The sequence below is a fragment of the Chelonoidis abingdonii genome, chromosome 1 (assembly GCF_003597395.2).
Source record: "Chelonoidis abingdonii isolate Lonesome George chromosome 1, CheloAbing_2.0, whole genome shotgun sequence".
NCBI lineage: Eukaryota > Metazoa > Chordata > Testudines > Testudinidae > Chelonoidis > Chelonoidis abingdonii.
This window is the reverse complement of record NC_133769.1, coordinates 39854053-39871682: the sequence shown is the minus strand read 5'-3', so window position 1 is coordinate 39871682 and position 17630 is coordinate 39854053.

Here is a 17630-nt window from a genome sequence, read left to right as displayed (position 1 = left end):
TGACAGCGCTCAGTTGGAGCTTTTAGGCTATGCAGAAACTTCCACTGGAGCTTCCACGTTGAACAAGGATGAATCCCACATCCCCCATCTCCTTATGGGTCTCTCCTTTCCTCATCCCCAGGCCACAACCGACCCCTAAGGCAGTTGCATGCCTGCCACAAGCCCATCAAGGCCGGCTTCCTTATGGTCTTGTGGATTCTGCAAGGTCTGCACTAAGGTTATGTAGAATTCTGTAGGGCTCATCTTATATATAGCCTCATCTCCAAATTATCTGAATGTTCATTCCTCTCTTACCTACCTCCTCCTTAGAATTTCTGTTTGAGAGTCACAACTGAAGTTCTCTCCTGGAGTCAATAATCCACCAGGATCCTCCTTTCCATTTGCAATAATCTTCCCTATGCTATTTCTGTTTTCTTTTTCATCTATTAGCTTATAAGAGATTATATAAGGCTACTTGCACTTTGGAGGCTGATGCACTTGATGTTAATAACACTAGTTTCCCTGCCTCCCTGGAATCTCCCTAGCCTTGACGATGACTTTTACACAACAAAAGAAAAGACTATCCGAAGAGAACTTCAAGTTTTCCAACAAGCTGAGCGCAACTGGGGCAGGATTTGGGGACTGAGCTATGCTGTCTGAATGAATACCCATGCAGCCCAGACATGATAACTCAGGTGATAATAATTTAGTAAATCAAAACTGAGATATTTGTGTCAAGATTTTTTATGGTTTCATTACCCATAAAAAAGCAGAAATATAAGAACAGTAGGACAATGGAACAGACTCCCCGGGAAGCTTCTTCACTGGAGGTTTTCTAGAAGAGGTTGGATAGCCATCTGTCTTGAATAGTTTAGGAACAACAAATACTGCATCTTGGCAGAGGGTCAGACTAAATGACCCTTGCCGTCTCTTCTAACCTTCTGATTACATGATTCTGTAAGGGGATATTTCAGACATCCCAATAGAATCTTTGGGAAAAACTGTGAATATCCAAGTAAAATTTGTGTGTATGGTCTCTTCAGTTCTAAAACTCATACTTTAGTGATAGCTCAGCAGTTTGAGCATTGGTCTACTAAATCCAGGATTGTGAGTTCAATCCTTGAGGGGGCTACTTAGGAATCTGGGGCAAAAATCAGTACTTGATCCTGCTAGTGAAGGCAAAGGGCTGAACTCAATGACTTTTTGAGGTCCCTTCCAGTTCTAGGAGATAGGTCAAGCAGCCATTAACACTGTGGCCCAGAGCAGGCTTCTCTTAGCAAACTCTTTAAATCAGCTCCACCCTTGGCTAGCGACAAAGCTTAACAGATTAACAAACCTGCAATAAAATTACACTTCACCTCTTTCTCATCAGCTGTCGCTATCTTTCCCCATCTGTCTGCAACAGACCTTCTAGAATGGGACAGCCTGACTCCCAAGACTTTCCCGGTGACCATAAACGGCCAGAATATCATCACAGAGTCTGGAAATATTACAAAGTGGCTTTGTCAATGAGATTATGCAGATTTGGGTTGTAGCCTATAGAGCTTGTTTAGCCTTTTGTATTGCTTAGCAGTAATGCAAGGAACCTACAGGCCTTTATCCTGTAAATCACTGGCTTAAGCAAGTTAGCATAAGTGTAAGCAGAGTCAGGATGAGCTCTACCCTGACATCTGGAGGTGAATTGTGGCAAGTTGTGGAAAAGAACTTCAGGGGCTGATCTTGTTTGCATAGGCGCACCCACCCCACCTAGCATGAACCCACAGCAGCCCAAATGGTCACTTTGGCTGCTGTGGAATCCCCAGTTTCTCTGTTATTAGGACAGGAAGAATAAAGGGTTGCTACCCTGATTATGTGAATCAAGGGCAATGAAACTGTTTTATAACAGAGGGACTCGCCATGAACTAAGTAGCACTTGCCAGACAAGGGACATGGGATCCAAAACACAGTGAATAGAGAGAGGTTGTGGAATAGGTATTTGTACCTGATGGTATAGGCCCTTTTTTGAGGCTCAAATTCCAATTGCACCTTTTTCTCTCTCTATTGTAGAACACCAGAGCCAATTTTAATTCTATTACGTGTCTAGTTACAGTCTGCTGAGCTGAATTCACTTTGGGCCAATGGTGCACTAGTGCTGAGGCTCCCCTACTACAAGCTGAAACCACTAAAGAGCTGAAATCACTGAGTGCTGCAAGGTGGGCTGAAGCTATGTTGTTGAGTGGCTGGCGGAGGAGAGCAGTTTGCGGGATGATTGGAGCGGCTCGCAGGACAGCTGATGGAGTAGAGCAGAGCAGTTTGTGGGACAACTGGAGTGGCTTACAGAGCGGCTGGTGGAGTGGCTTACAGTGAAGGCTGCAGCAGAACCCCATGGAGAGGTGGGGCAGTCCTTAATACCTCTGCGCCCTTCCTCCCAGGCTGAGAGTTAAAACTCTGCAGATAAACTTTTGAATTCTGGTGCTGCACTGACCAGGGACACAGACCCCCTCATTTATGTTAATTTTTATGGGGAAATTGGATTCATTTAACATTGTTTCACTTAAAATCACATTTTTCAGGAACATTACTCCAATGTTAAATGGGGAGTTACTGTACTGTTTTATTGCTATTTGTTTGTGTGGTTTGGAGCTTTCTTGTCTTTACTGATTGTTTTAATAACAGTGGCTAAGGCTTTGCTTTGCCCTCAGTGAGAGTGTCTTTGCTGTACACTCTAGAGTTCCTTACATATTGTTGAACTACTTAGTTTTAATTCTGTAGAATCTGACTCAGGGGTGAGAATGCTATTGCACTGAGCGCATTAAATTAGCATCAATTGTCAATTAATAAAAGTATTGACATTTAAAAGGATTAGGATACAGTGTTGACCGGAACATTTAGTGAATTGATGCTGAATTGTCAGAAAAACTTGAAAAAAAGTCTGAAAAAAAATGAAATGTTTTGTTTCAATACCTTAAAAATGAAATGTTTTGATTGTTCAATTCAAAATTACTTTGTTTAAAAAATGTACTTCAGTTGTATTTTTTAAAAAATAATGTATTTACAAAGCATAAAAATGAAATGTTTTGTTTTACACAAATCATTTTGTTCAACAGAAATGATTTTTTTTTTCAATTTTTTGGTTCACCAGAAAATTTTTGTTTTGGGTCAACCTGAAAATAATAATATTGATTAAAAAAAATATAATGGACAGTGAACTGAAAAATCCATTATTCATACAGAAATAGTCAGGAATACTATGTGAATGAATAGCATTTTTGTGTTTGTGACAAAGTTCCTCCTCTGTCTTGGTGGGTCCTTCACTTATTGGTGGATATGCTTGCCTCAGAGATTCACATGTGGGTCAGGAAACAGCCCAGAGATCTGGTAGAAGCCACAGTCAAGGTCGATTCCTCCTATGTCTGATCAGGAGTTGGAAGGAAACCTGGGCCTACTCTCTACTCTGAGTTCCAGCCCAGGGCCCGGTGTCTAGAGTGCCTCCTGGAACAGCTACACCTCCCTGTGCTACTTTCCCATGGCCTCCTCCCAACACCTTCTTTATCGTCACCACAGGACCTTTCTCCTAGTGTCTGATAATGCTTGTACTCCTCAGTCTTCCAGCAATATGTCTTCTCACTCTCAGCTCCTAGTGCCTCTTGCTCTCAGCTCCTTGCATGCACACTACAAACTGAAGTGAGGTCCTTTTTAAACTCAGGTGCCCTGGTTAGCCAACCGGACCTAACTGATTCTAGCAGTTTCTTCTTAATTAGTCTGCCTGCCTTAGTTGGTTCCAACATCCTGATTGTTCTGGAACTGCCTCTGTTCCCTTACCCAGGGAAAAGGATCTCCTTCATCTGGGACTAATAGATCTCTCCCCTTGATCACTCTCCTGCTACCCTCTGGTCTGGAGGGAGGAAGGAGGGAGAGCACTACTGCTCCTGCCTGGTGCTGGTACTGCTGCTGGGCCCTGGGCTCTTGCTGCTACTGCTGCTGTTGCTCCAGCTGTTCCCCTGGCTGGGCCAGACACCACCACCCTTCTCTGCTACCCGGTTGCTGACTAGCTGGTGGATCCCCCTCCCCCACCCTTGGTTGCTGCTGCTGCTGCTGCTCTAGCCCCTTGTGTGTGGGGAGGCTTCTGGGCTGCTCCTCAGAGGAGGAGAGTGAAGGACCCCACCTGTTGCTGCTGTGGACACTATCACCATCATCACCACCTGAGAGGGATCCTTCCTGCTGGCCACTAGACTGCCACTTGGCGCTGTTGGAGCTGCTGCATTTGATGCCTGGGAACTGGAACCCCGAGGAGGAGAAGAAGAGGACCATCTACCAGTGGGGAAAGGAACTGAGACTCTGCAGACCACCGTGGAGGATTCCCCCAAACTGTGCTTTTGTGGTGGGGGTCTAGACTGTGTTTGTGGGGATACAGAGGGTGTAGTGTGGACCCTGCCCCCTAGTCCATCTGTGTCCCCCCCCAACCCCCACCCCCACCACTGTCATCGCTGCCCCCTCCACTATCCTCACTGACTGCTCACCATCTGCCTCAGCTCCTGCCTCTGGGACTCAGCTGCTCATCTGGCTTGCCATGCCCTTGAAAAATCTTTTGCGCCTGCAGTAGCAGCCAACCCAAACATTTTGACTTTTATGCAAGTGAACATGGGCACACATATCCCCCTGCCCCTTGGACTGACCCCCTCCCCTCTGCAGCAGGCCTCCAGCTTTGCCCTTTGCTGCCTTCCTCATTTGCCGCGGACGTCCTCCTGGAGATGGTTGACTGTCACTCCCTGGTGGACGTCTAGTGCGACCACCACCCAGATAACATCTCGACGTTCACCTTTGTCCAGGTGGAGGCCCACCAGTCACGCCACTCCCAGTTGAACTGCATATATCTGTCACTCTTCTAACATACATGGACCCATTCCTCCAGCATCTGTCCGGCCCTGTTTTCGGATCACCATCTAGCCACTGTGATGACCTCTCTCTGTGCGGAGAGGCCGGGACCTGCCTATTGGCATTTCAACTGCAGATTGTTGGAGGATGTGGGCTTCATGGCATCCTTCTGGGAGTTCTGGCTGTCCTGGGAAGGGCAGAGGCACTCCTTTTCCTCGGCACGGCGGTGGTGGGATGTGGGGAAGGTGTGCGCTCGGCTCTTCTGCTGCAACTGCACCCGGGGCGCCAGCCGACGGATGGATGCAGCAATAGAGCAGTTGGAACGGGAGGTCTTAGAGCTGGAGAGGCGTCTATCTGCCAGCCCCAAGGATCCATCCCTCTGTGAAGCATGCCGGGAGAAGCGAGAGGAGTCCCAGGCCCTGGAGGACCATCGGGCCCTGGAGGACCATCGGGCCCAGGGTGCCTCTGTTCAATCCCGCATCCGCCTCCTTTGGGAGATGGATCATGTCTCCCACTTCTTCTACATCCTGGAGAAGCATGTCATCTGCCTCCTGGTGGAAGACGGCACCCCCCTCACAGATCCGGCTGAGATGTGCAGGAGGACCAGGGCCTTCTATGCAGGCCTTTTCTCCCCGGATCCGACTAATCCTAATGCTTGCAGAGTGTTCTGGGACAGACTCCCGATGGTCAGCGTGGGTGACCGAGACTGGCTAGAGCTGCCTCTCACTCTGGCCAAGTTCTCGGAAGCCCTCCAACACATTCTCACCAATAAATCTCTGGGCATGGATGGGCTGACCATGGAGTCCTACTGTGTTTACTGGGAAATCCTCGGCCCAGACCTAGTTACCATCTGGGCCGAGTCTTTACAGAGCATGGCCCTCCTTCTTTTGTGCAGGTGAGCCATGCTCGCCTTATTTCTGAAGAAGGGGGATCTCTGCAACTTACGGAATTGGTGTCCCATCTTGTCCTCAGTACAGACTGCAAAATCATAGCCAAGGCCATCTCGCTGCAGGTAGGGTCTGTGCTAGCAGACGTGGGTCCACCCAGAACAGACCTATACCATCCTCGGCTGCACCATATTTGATGCTCTGTATCTGGTCTGGGACCTCTTGAAGCTCAGGTGTAGGGATGGTCTGTCATTTGCTCTCCAGTCCCTGGATCATGAGAAGACATTCGACAGGGTGGAGAACACTCTATCTCAGCGTTTACCTTTCGCCCACGTATCCGTCTCTGCCAGAAAACTGGTACGGTTTAACAGGCAGGGTGACAGAGTGGCTCCGGAAATGGACAGGACTACTCTGGTGCCTCTCCGTCTGATCAACTGGTTGTGTCCATTCTCTGGTACCAACTCAACACCCTGGTCCCAGCCCAGGCTTCCTGGCCCACCTCCGGATAGTGATTCTGGAGTTCTTTTGGCCAGGACTGCACTGGGTCTCTGCAGGGGTCCTCCACTTTCCTCTGGAGGAGGGAGGGCAGGGCCTGAAGTGTCTACACACTCAGGTCCACGTCTTCTGCCTCCAGGCTCTGCAGAGGCTCCTGTACAGTGCAGGTAGTCCAGCATGGAGAGTACTGACGCACGCCTTCCTGCACTGGTTCTGAGGACTCCAATATGACCGGCAGCTTTTTTATCTCGATCCAAGAGGTCTTCCGCGAGACCTCTTCGAGCTGCCGATCTTCTACCAGGACCTCCTCGGACCTGGAAGTTGGTCTCAGTGACCAAATCCGTGGTGGCCACCGAGGGAGCAGATCTCCTCGCCGAGCCCCTGCTACACAACCCCCAGCTCCGTGTGCAGGTGGCAGAGTATCCCTTGGTGTGCCAGAGGTTGGTCCTGGCAGAAGTCACCAGAGTCAGAGACCTCCTGGCCTATGACTGGGGAGACTGGCTGGATCCCCTGATGCTCACTCAGCGCATGGGGCTCTCCAGGCTTCATACTCCCCAGCACGTATTTCAGGAGGTGAGGGCCGCTTTGTCGTCCGCTGCTCGGGCCTACCTCAACCGGGTCCTGCGAGAGGGCATGCCATGCTCACCCTCCACCCCAGGCCCTCTGGACCTTTTCATTGGGCCTTGCCCCATGGACCCAGCTGGCCCCCACACCCATTCACCATGAGCCAGCTGCATGACTTGCAACCAGTTCGTTTCCAGACTGTGCCACAGAAACATCTATACATGCTCGTGCTCCACACCCTTCACTTCCTCACACTCACATCCCACCCCGACACAAAGTGGCTCAGTGGACCAGCTTATACTCTGCTCTAGTCCCGAGGCCCGCCAGGGATATCAGTTGGCAGCTCCTTCATGGGGCCATGAGCATAGGTGTGTACTTGGCGCAATTTACCCCCGTCCTGGACACCTGCTCCTTCTGCGGCATGATGGAGACCCTGGGGCACGTTTACTTGGAGTGTACTAGGTTGCAGCCCCTATACCAGCTGCTCATAAATATTTTGTTAAGATTTTGGTTGCACTTTTCCCCTCACCTTTTTATTTATGCACTTCCTATTTGTGGCCCCACAATGTCACAGGACCTCCTGATCAACTTTCTCCTGGCCCCATCACAGTGTTATTTTGGTATTTTTGTTTAATCAGAAACATGGAAGGATTGCGGATGGGAAGGACCTGTACAGAGCCCTTGAAAATTAGGAAATTATTTCACAGCCTAAGAAAAACTTTGGGTTTGGTTTGAGCTTTAAAGTCATGGTCTGGTTTGTGATTTAAACACAGGGTCACATCAGTTCTCTTTTTATTTGATAATTTCTATTGACATCAACATTAGTCTACTGTAGTTTGGTCTACACTACTCGTTTAAACCGAATTTAGCAGCGTTAAACCAATTTAACCCTGCACCCGTCCACACAACGAGGCCCTTTATATCGCTATAAAGGGCTCTTTAAACTGGTTTCTGTACTCCTCCCTGACAAGAGGAGTAGCACTGAAATCGGTATTGCCATGTTAGATTAGGGTTAGTGTGGCCGCAAATCAACGGTATTGGCCTCCGGGCGGTATCCCACATTGCTTTCCAAAGTGGTCACAATGGTACAATCTGAACTCGGATGCACTGGCCAGGTAGACAGGAAAAGCCCAGCGAACTTTTGAATTTCATTTCCTGTTTGCCCAGTGTGGGCTGCTGTCGCACGTAGTGGCGTGCGTCAAAGGGCAAAGAGTCCAGCATGGACATACGGGAGATACTGAGTCTGATTGCTGTATGGGAGAGAATCTGTTCTATCAGAGCTTGTTAGAGATGAAATGCCAAGCATTGAAATCTCCGCTAGACAAGACGCAGTGAAATAGTGCTGCGTGCAGTGATAGGAAGCGCAAGAATCAAATGGAGTCATGGAGGAGGGAGGGGACTGAGGATCCAGCTATCCACAGTCCCACAATCTCCGAAAAGTTTTGCCTTTGGTGAGCTCCCAGTGCTGAAGGGTCAAAAGTTGTCCAGGGTGGTCAGGTATATCTTCTCATTGCCCTCCTTCCCTGTCGAAAGAAAGGAAAAATTGTTTTGCATTTTCAATGTCACGTATGTCTACTGCATGCTGTGGTGCGCCGGTGCTGCAGCGCTGAACAGCAGCTCCCTCCCTTCCTTCCTGATGGCAACAGTACAAAATGGTGGAACCGTCATCATCTGTGAGTGCTCTTGGCTGGCTTGGTGAGTTGGCGGGGGCGCCTTGGGTAAAATGGATGACTCTATTATTCTTGGCGATGGTACAAAATCTTGGGTAACCTTCTCATCTAGCAGCTGGAGCTGGCTTTCAGCACCTCCCACATTCATGTCTAAGAAAAATTCTGTATTCGGCTATATAGCAGATGAGAGGCGCGCTCCTCTCCCCGTCCTTTAATGTCCTGCCTGGACATCATAGCGCTGAGGCTGCCTCCTCATTTTATTCACTAAAAGTCAGTGTTTCTTATTCTGCATTCTTTATTTTTCATAAATGGAGGGACACTGCCATAGCCGAGGGGTGGTGGAGCAGGGAGCAAAGGGGGGGGTGTGCGGGCACCCCTGAATGCATGCAGTCATCATTCTGTGGGATCTCTGGGCCTTGACCAGGCAGCTGTACTCTCTGCCTCTCTGTACTTGCCTATTCTAGGCAGGACTGACTCTATTTTTAGCAATAAAGAAGGAATGGCCAGGGTCATTCCCGTTTTTGTCCATGCGCCCGGCCGACTCGCAGAGGCCAGCCAGGACCCATACAAGCAGCGACGGTACAAATGATTGTATCCATCATCGCCATTTCCTTGCAGAACGGTACAAATGATGATGCACGTCACAGCCAATTTCCATTGCAACGGTAAAATGCTTGATAACTGATCTCTATCACATTTACAATGCGATGGACGATGGTACTATTTCTTGCTACCTTGCAAAGGCAAATGAATGTGCTGTGTAGCATGGTATAGTCTGTCCAGAGATCCAGTACACTCGTGCAGTGACAAAAGGGAAACAGGCTCCTGTTCATGGCTTATGTCTGGGGCTATTCAGGGAAAAGGCGTGAAATGATTGTGCCCGTTGCTTTCACAGGAGGATGAGTGCGACATTTCCTAGATACCGCCCGACATGTTTTTGACCATATGCTGATCTCAACCCAGAATTGCAAGGGGCGGGGGAGACTGTGGGAACTATGGGATAGCTGTGGGATATCTACCCAGAGTGCAACACTCCAGAAATCGACGCTAGCCTCAGTACATGGACGCACACCACCGAATTAATGTGCTTAGTGTGGCCGCCTGCACTTGACTTTATACAATCTGTTTTACAAAACCGATTTCTGTAAAATCGGAATAATCTCTTAGTGTGGACATACCCTGTGTCACAATCCTCTGCCCCACAGCTCTGTGATCCCATCTCATTCCACCCTCTCACCATTCTCCCTCAGGAAAGGAAGATTTTGAAACATTATATTTTCAAATCTAAAACCTCCAAATACCTAGCTAAATACATTTGTGAAAATAATGGACAACGTAGCTGATTTGAACCCTAATTCCTACAGCTATTAGAATATTTTGTCTGACTCGTCTCTTCCCACTCTGCCTAAAGGCTGTTTATCATCGGTGTAAGATTAGGTTCATTTTAGTTCAAGCAGCAAGCAATGGCCTTTAGCTTTTGCTCTTTATGTTCAGCAAAAATGAATAAACTGCAACAGTAAAAAAGGATTTTTTGTCCTTTGTAAGAAACCAGCAGAAGGCCAATATGCTTAGACATGAGTATAATTTCAGCCTGCATGATTTCAGCCACATTAATGTTTGTTCCATCAGTCCTTCAAGCAAATGTCCAAAATGTGGCTTTATTTAAATCCATTCATTTATAGACCTTCCACTTTCTAAGTCGGCAGCTGGCTGGATGTGGTGGAAAATATTACTGATCCTGCAAGGGCAGTTATGTAGTGCTATAGTGTATTTAGGCACTGGCCTATGTCTATGACTTTCAAAACACCACAGACCCTTTGGGTCTTAGTCGAAATAGGATTTGCCTTTCACCTTCAAGGCTAGAATTTAAGCAACCCTGTGATCCAGAGTTAAATGATTTGGTGTCTCACTTCCCACCGACACTAATAATCATAAATTCAAGAGCCATAAGTTTAGACAGTTTGACACAGTTTCTGAGTAAAAGAGAGATGTGACAGTATGAACGGAATTATTTCTGGTCCTGGAAAAGGGTAGATCTAAGAAAGAAGTTCTGTTTATGAAATGCTTGCCTGTCATTTACCCCTCAATCAGTAAACAAAGGATGCATTTTCTTGCAAATCTACTCATTTAACATTTACAAAGAAGAGGATATTGCTTGAGAAATGAATGAAGACTTTCCCTACCTTAATAATTATGTATATAAATCTTTTAATCTATCTTCAAAGCACTTAGGAAACATTATCTAATTAAAACATGAACCTGTTGAGATAAAAGTAAGATCAGAAACAAACCATCTCCTGAAACTCAGACACTAGAAATCAATAAATTCTATTGTTTTTCATCCCAGTAATTGGTCAGGGTTTTACCTTTAAAATTATTTTTACAGAGAGTTAAGAGTCTGTAAATGTATTCCTTTGTATAATGTCCAATTCCTTTGTATAATGTTCAGTAATCACTCAGGGATAAGGGTGGTTAGCAGCAGCCACAACACTTGTATTAAACCTACAAGTGGTCATCTCCATTCGAGTCTGCTCAGGTTTCTGGAAGGTTATGAATAAGCTGCATCTACACTGGTTTGCATACTTGTTTAGTTGACCTTCTACATGCTCTCACATGCTCTCTATACCTGTGCTGAGTGTTCACTTATGTTATATTGAACACAGATATAAAGCTATATTTGTGTCCACGCTGCCACTTTTGATACATGACATTAGTGCTACCATTTCAGGGGTGGTATCCAAGGATTCTGTGCTTCACAGGGAGACACTCCAGGAACCACTTTGCTGTGTGGTGTTAGTACAGTCCCCCTCCTGCACACATTTGCCAATAGCTGTTCCTGCTCATGTCTCCCACGTGCCAAACTGGGTGGAAGATATGGAGCAAAGGGATGATGATATGGTTCCACTCCTGCTCCTTGTCATAGGCCAAATGTCTGTTCAGTGGAGTAGGCTATCGACAATATGCTGGATGGGATTTGGGCAGAACTTTCTGACACATGAGGACAACTGACCTTAAGGTCCATGACAATTCGTTCAGCTTCTATGCTACAGATACAGTAAATGCTGGTATTGCCACAGTATGCCCATAGGTGGACCATCGCTTCTGGTGCAGGAGAACCAGCATGGTATGGTATGATCACACAGTTGTGGAAACCTGGGATGATCAGCAATGGCTTCAGACCTACCAAGTGAAGAAACACAGCTTCATGGAGCTGTGTGAAGAGCTTGCACAAAACCTCCAGCATCAAAATACTCTATTCAGGGAAGCATGCCATCCCAGAAGTAGATGGCTATTGCCTTGTGGAAAGCTGCCAATACCACAGAGGTATAGGTCCATTGAAAACTGCTTTGGGGTTGGAAAGTCCTCTGTCAGGGTAGTGCTGTGCAGGTTTGTGAGACAATTAACGTTAAGATTTACCCATGGATGGTTGCTGTAAGAAGAATTCCAGATGGCACCTATATCCCACTGCTTTACCCACCAAAAGCACCATGTATGTGAACCAAAAAGGTTATTATTCACTCATTCTGCAAGGCTGAGTGACCAAAGAGGCAGGATATCAACATGGGAATCCCTGGAAAAGTCTGTGATGCCACAAAGCTGAGGAGATCAGGATTGTACTAGAAGGGGGCAGAAGGGACTTTATTCCCAGAACCCATATGGTTCTCTATGGTGTGCCTGGGCCAATTGTTATTTACTCTGCATACTCACCCCCAGCTTGGTTCATGAAACCATATCCTGACATTAATTACTCTGGAAAAAAGGAATTTAGATAAAGTAGCTTCAGAATGCTCATGGAATGTGCATTTGGTAGGCTGAAATATTGTTGTTGCTGCCTTTGCATCCATCTGAATGTTAATGTGGGAAATGCTGTTTGTATAATCGTCACCTCCTACATACGTCACAATGTTTAGCAGGGTAAAGAGAAGTGCTGCTGTTCTAAGTGTGCTCAGGACAACTCTGCTTTACAAAGTCTGTACAAGCTGAATCTCACCCATGTGGATGCTACTTCTAGTTCCTAGCAGGCTGGGGAAATCAAGGGTGCCATATGTGTACACATCTTGGCACAGTAGGAAGGCAGAGGGTGACAACTGCCTGTGCCAAGGGACAACTTCACACTCTGTACAGCCGCTGGAAAAGCACAGAGGGAACATTGGCACATATTTGTGAGGCTACAAAGCTTTGTGAGGATTTTGTTTCCCTATAGCTGAAGGTCATTAGCCATTCCTTCTTGTGACAATTTACACATTATAATTATAACAGGATGTGATGTTGCAGTCTATATGATTTTATAAAAAATTGATAATGAGTGAATATAATGTAACTGGAATATGCTTCATGCAAAAGGTCTTGTAAGGTACCATTACGAAGCTTATCATCTACTGGGTGTGATCATCCTATTTGTATAAATGTAACACTCTTGTATCTGAAACTAGAAATATGAAATATAACTCTGAGGGCCTATTGTAATTATGCAAAGTGTGGGCCATTAATGTTGGTTTGGAATTTGACGACTCCCATTAACCAGGGCAATTGACTGGATGGCTCTGTTTGCAGGCAGGCCTTCCTGTGAGTCAGGATGGGAGGAATGAAGGCTTGAAGTCTTGAAGTGACATGTGATCATGTTACTTGAACTGTAATCCATTTTTAACCTGGTGTCTTTCCATTGAGAAGGAGGGGGTGGGAGCCCAGAGAGGGACAAAAGGATTCCTGCCTAATGCAAAAGATATATAAAGGGATGAAACAGAACAAAGGGAGGCGAGGAGCCATCATGAAGAATCCCCTAGCTACCACCTGAGCTGGAACAAGAGCTGTACCAAGGGAAAGAATTGTGCCCAGGCCTGGAAGGTGTCCAGTCTGAGGAAAAAAACTTACTGAAGCATCTCTGAGAGTGAGATTATCTGTATTCAGTTTGATTAGACAAAATGCATTTCATTTTATTTTGCTAGGTGACTTATTTTGTTCTGTCTTTTACTACTTGGAACTACTTAAATCCTACTTTCTGTATTTAAGAAAATCACTTTTTACTTATGAATTAACTCAGAGTGTGTATTAATACCTGGGGGGAGCAAACAGCCTTGCATATCTCTCATCAGTGTTATAGAGGGAGAACAATTTATCAGTTTACCCTGTATAAGCTTTATACAAGATTAAAATGGATTTATTTGGGTTTATACTCCATTGGGAGCTGGGCATCTGAGTGCTAAAGAGAAACACACTTCTGTGAGCTGTTTTGAGGTAAACCTGCAGCTTTGGGGCAAGTAATTCAGACCCTGGGTCTTTGTTGGAGCAGACGAGAGTGTCTGGCTCAGCAAGACAGGATGCTGGAGTCCTGAGCTGGCAGGGAAAACAGGAGCAGAGGTAGTCTTGGCACATCAGTTGGCAGCTCCCAGGAGGGTTTCTGAGATCCAACCCATCACACAGGGCACCTTGACTAAGTTAACACCTTTCGGTTTCATTTGTGCTGTGGAGGGAGGCAGCTGAGCTGTAATGCAGTCATTGTGAAATGTTTCTGTCTTCACTGTTCAGAGGTACGATAAATGCTGGTATTGCCACAGTATGCCCAGTGGTGGACCATTACTTCTGATGCAGGAGAACCAGCAGGGTGTGGTACAATCACACCATTGTGAGAAACTCTATTATCGGGACACTCAGTCTCTCTTAATGACCATATCAACCATTTGCTTGGGGGTGTGCTCCCATTCTGTTTTTTAACTGTTCTTTGTCAGCAGTGCTTATTGTACTTACTGGTTGTTAGGAAACACTATGATTAAATCACTGGGTAGGGGCAGATATCTGCATTGTTACTTGAATTGTGTTTCATTTTTCTGCATTTGAACCAAGTCATTTATCTATCCATTTTCTGTGCTGTGAGCTCTGCTACAGTTACAACTAGCAGTACTTTCTGTGAGCACATAACACTAACTGCACTTGCCCCGTCCCTTCCGTGTACCCTTGGGTCTTCAGATATTTCTGAACATGGGTGGGTGAGATGAGCTCTGGGTGTGGGACAGAAAGAAAAGTGTTTGCGGTATGACGGCACCAGAAAGTTACACCATTCCAGTTCATGTGCTGTGAATGGTGGGGCCCTATCCCAAACCTGAAAACATCTTCAATTCATCATACTATAACATTTATTAAAAGTACTGGATGGAACATGTAAGTAAAATATTTTTCAGAAGAGATGGAAACCAGTAAAACATAATGAGACTGAATCTGTAAATAATGGCCAAATGGTACCTGTCTCCTTGCCCTTCCCCTGACAAGGGGGGAATGATGGGGAAAAATGTTCTTTGGGACAACCAGGAATGTCTCTTGTGCAGGTTCAGGGTAGGATCCTCCATCTCAGCAGTACCCTAGGTGGCAGCTGGAAGAGGTGAAGGAAGTGGCAGTTTCTTCACAGATAGGTACAGTGCCCACAGCAGCAAGTGGACACAAAATTGTTTGGCTACTACTTCAATCAGCCTCTCCATGAAGGAATGCTCCCATTCCCTAAGAGGTGCTGCCAGCTCCATGAACTAGTTCATCAGTGTCTCATCCTGCTGAAGAGCCAGATCCACCTGTGTCCTGGGGAACTCTGATTATTCCTGGTTCCTCCTATCTATCTCTATGAATAGTTCTTCCAGTCTCTTCTCCATCTGCTTATGGAGTGCTGCTCTTGCTCTCCTGGCAGAATAGTTTCCCTCTCGAGAGATGAATATCCTGCCAGTTTAAAGACATGGGTACCACTGAATACTTATTTCCTTTGTAGGAAGTTGATAACCCCACCCCATCCCACATAACATAACTTTGCTGTAGAAGGCCACAATTTTGACACTTTTCCACATTCCAGGAATGCAACTGTTAGATTACCTTAGTTGTCAGACAAATTTTGCAGCCCATGGGGAAGGAGCAAAGGCTACTAATAATAAGATAAATGTATTAATGTTTAAAAAATATATAATTTTCTTAGTCCCTCAAGGTGGGTGTGGTGAGGTGGAAGTTCCTTCCAGGGTCTATGTTAACAGTTTGCAGTTTCTTTTTTAAAGGATGGACGACAGTTGGAGAACATAGCGGTTTCCAAGATACCACAATGGAAAAGAGAGGTGGCTTTCCCATCTTGCAGAAGAGATCCAGTAATCTATGCTGGAGAGATGTTTCTGCTCATGGTCACCATTCTACATATTGCTGAATGGAAGGATTGATCAACTATGACAGTGCACTAAGCTGATTTGCACTGCTGTTGATCCTCAAGACCCAGCTGGAGTTTCTGCTACACCAGAAATTTGCTGAAATACGGCTATATGAGTTGGAGGCGTTTCCACTGGAAACTGACTATATTCTCAGCTAACATATGTAGTTTCCATGCAAATGGAGATGTGAATCACAAAAACCACCTATTCCCTGGCATCACCAGAAGATCCCGCCCTTGTGCCTGCCTAACCAGTGAAATGGAACAACAGTGAGATGGACAGGGAAAGAAAGAGACACACCACAATTATTTCATCTCTGAAGTTTCAGGTCAGCACCACAAGCCCCTCACCTCTCCACAGCAAAGGAACATTGCACTGTGTTTATCCAACAGTCAGACTGGATATTTCTCCCACTCCTGTTACCTGGGCTTGTGCAGCACGGCTTGATGCACAGAAAGGGCAGACACCAGGGATAAGGACAGTAAACATTTTGTAATCTTCCAATGGAGAACAAACTGTTGTGACTAAATTTTCCTCAGACAATGAAAATGTTCTCTTCCCCTTCCTGTTTCACATGCCTCCTGTTTGTAAGGGACAGTAAGATTAGGGGTGTGGTTGAAGCATTGAAACGATGTACTCTTCCAAGGGACAAAAGACAGCTGTTATGGAATTTAGTCAACAACTGTAAAGCTGTTCTGACGTGGTTGTTCTGACGTGGTTAGCGTACCTTGCTACTACCTGTGAAAATGAGGGGGGAACAGGGATCTTTATAGATTGGATAAGGGTCAGGAAGAAAAGGGCTTAATGGATTGTGGGGGTGGAAAATGGAGGACTTTTGAAACTTGAGACTTGCTACATTCCCCCATTCACACATGGGTTTGAGGCCAAGCCACAGCCCAATGTGTGGACCTATGCACAGCAGTCAAGTGCCTACTCGCCCTCTACTCCTGACATCTCTTCCAACCCTAATATTCTATGATTCTATGATACTTTCCTTCAGACGTGTGCTTCTGGGATTAGGATGTCGACAATAGGGGGGTTATGGATGCATGGACACATGTACATTTGCTAGTGTAGACACAGTCATAGTCTCTCCTGTTCAGACATCACACATCATTTGCATAGTCACTCTTACATGAGTAATTTGATTCCTATCCTAGACTCAGTACTAGTTTATAGCTAGCTGCTATCTCACCCTATGCACTGGCCAGATAAGAACATAAGAATGACCATACTGGGTCAGATTAAAGGTCCAGCTAGCCCAGTATCCTGTCTTCCAACAGTGTCCATTGCCAAGTGCCCCAGAGGCAATGAACTGAACAGTAATCATCGAGAGATCCCTCCCCCATGGTAGTCACTGCATTCAGGGAAATGCAAGGGACCTGTCCTCCACTGGTGTAAATCAGCATAGCTCCACTGAAATCACCGCCTGAGGTGGTGCCTGAATTAGTTTTCCTTATCCTCTTGGAGAGTGGATCTTGAAGGTTCTCTCTGATTGACTATTTGGAATCATTGCTGCATTTCTTGAGTAAGCCATACATCAATGCCACTGATAAATGGGTACAGAAGTTCTACTCAGTTTAAAGGGCCCTACATAAAACCGTGTTCACCACTTATGCTCCACTTTTAGAAAAAGTTCTGAAATGCCAATGTTAAGGGCTACCAATTTTAACTCTGCAACCAGAATGTTGTATGAATGTAATCTTGTTCAACTGACAAATTTCAAGGAAACTTATCATAAATGAAGACTACAAATTTCTTTATCACTTGGCTATATAGTTCTATAGGGCTTTGTTGTCCTTTTAAGACCCACTGTAGTATATACGTTTGTTTCTATATTATATACATATTTCAACTAAAAAGCTGCATAAAAAGAACAGTAAGATTGCAGAATCAGAAGTCAAGAAATGTCCTAGATAAGGATCGCACACAACGCTGTCTGTCATAGTGATTTCTCTATTAACTTCTTCCTTGGCCTAATTACTGGAAATGGAAAATGAAAGTTATGCTGC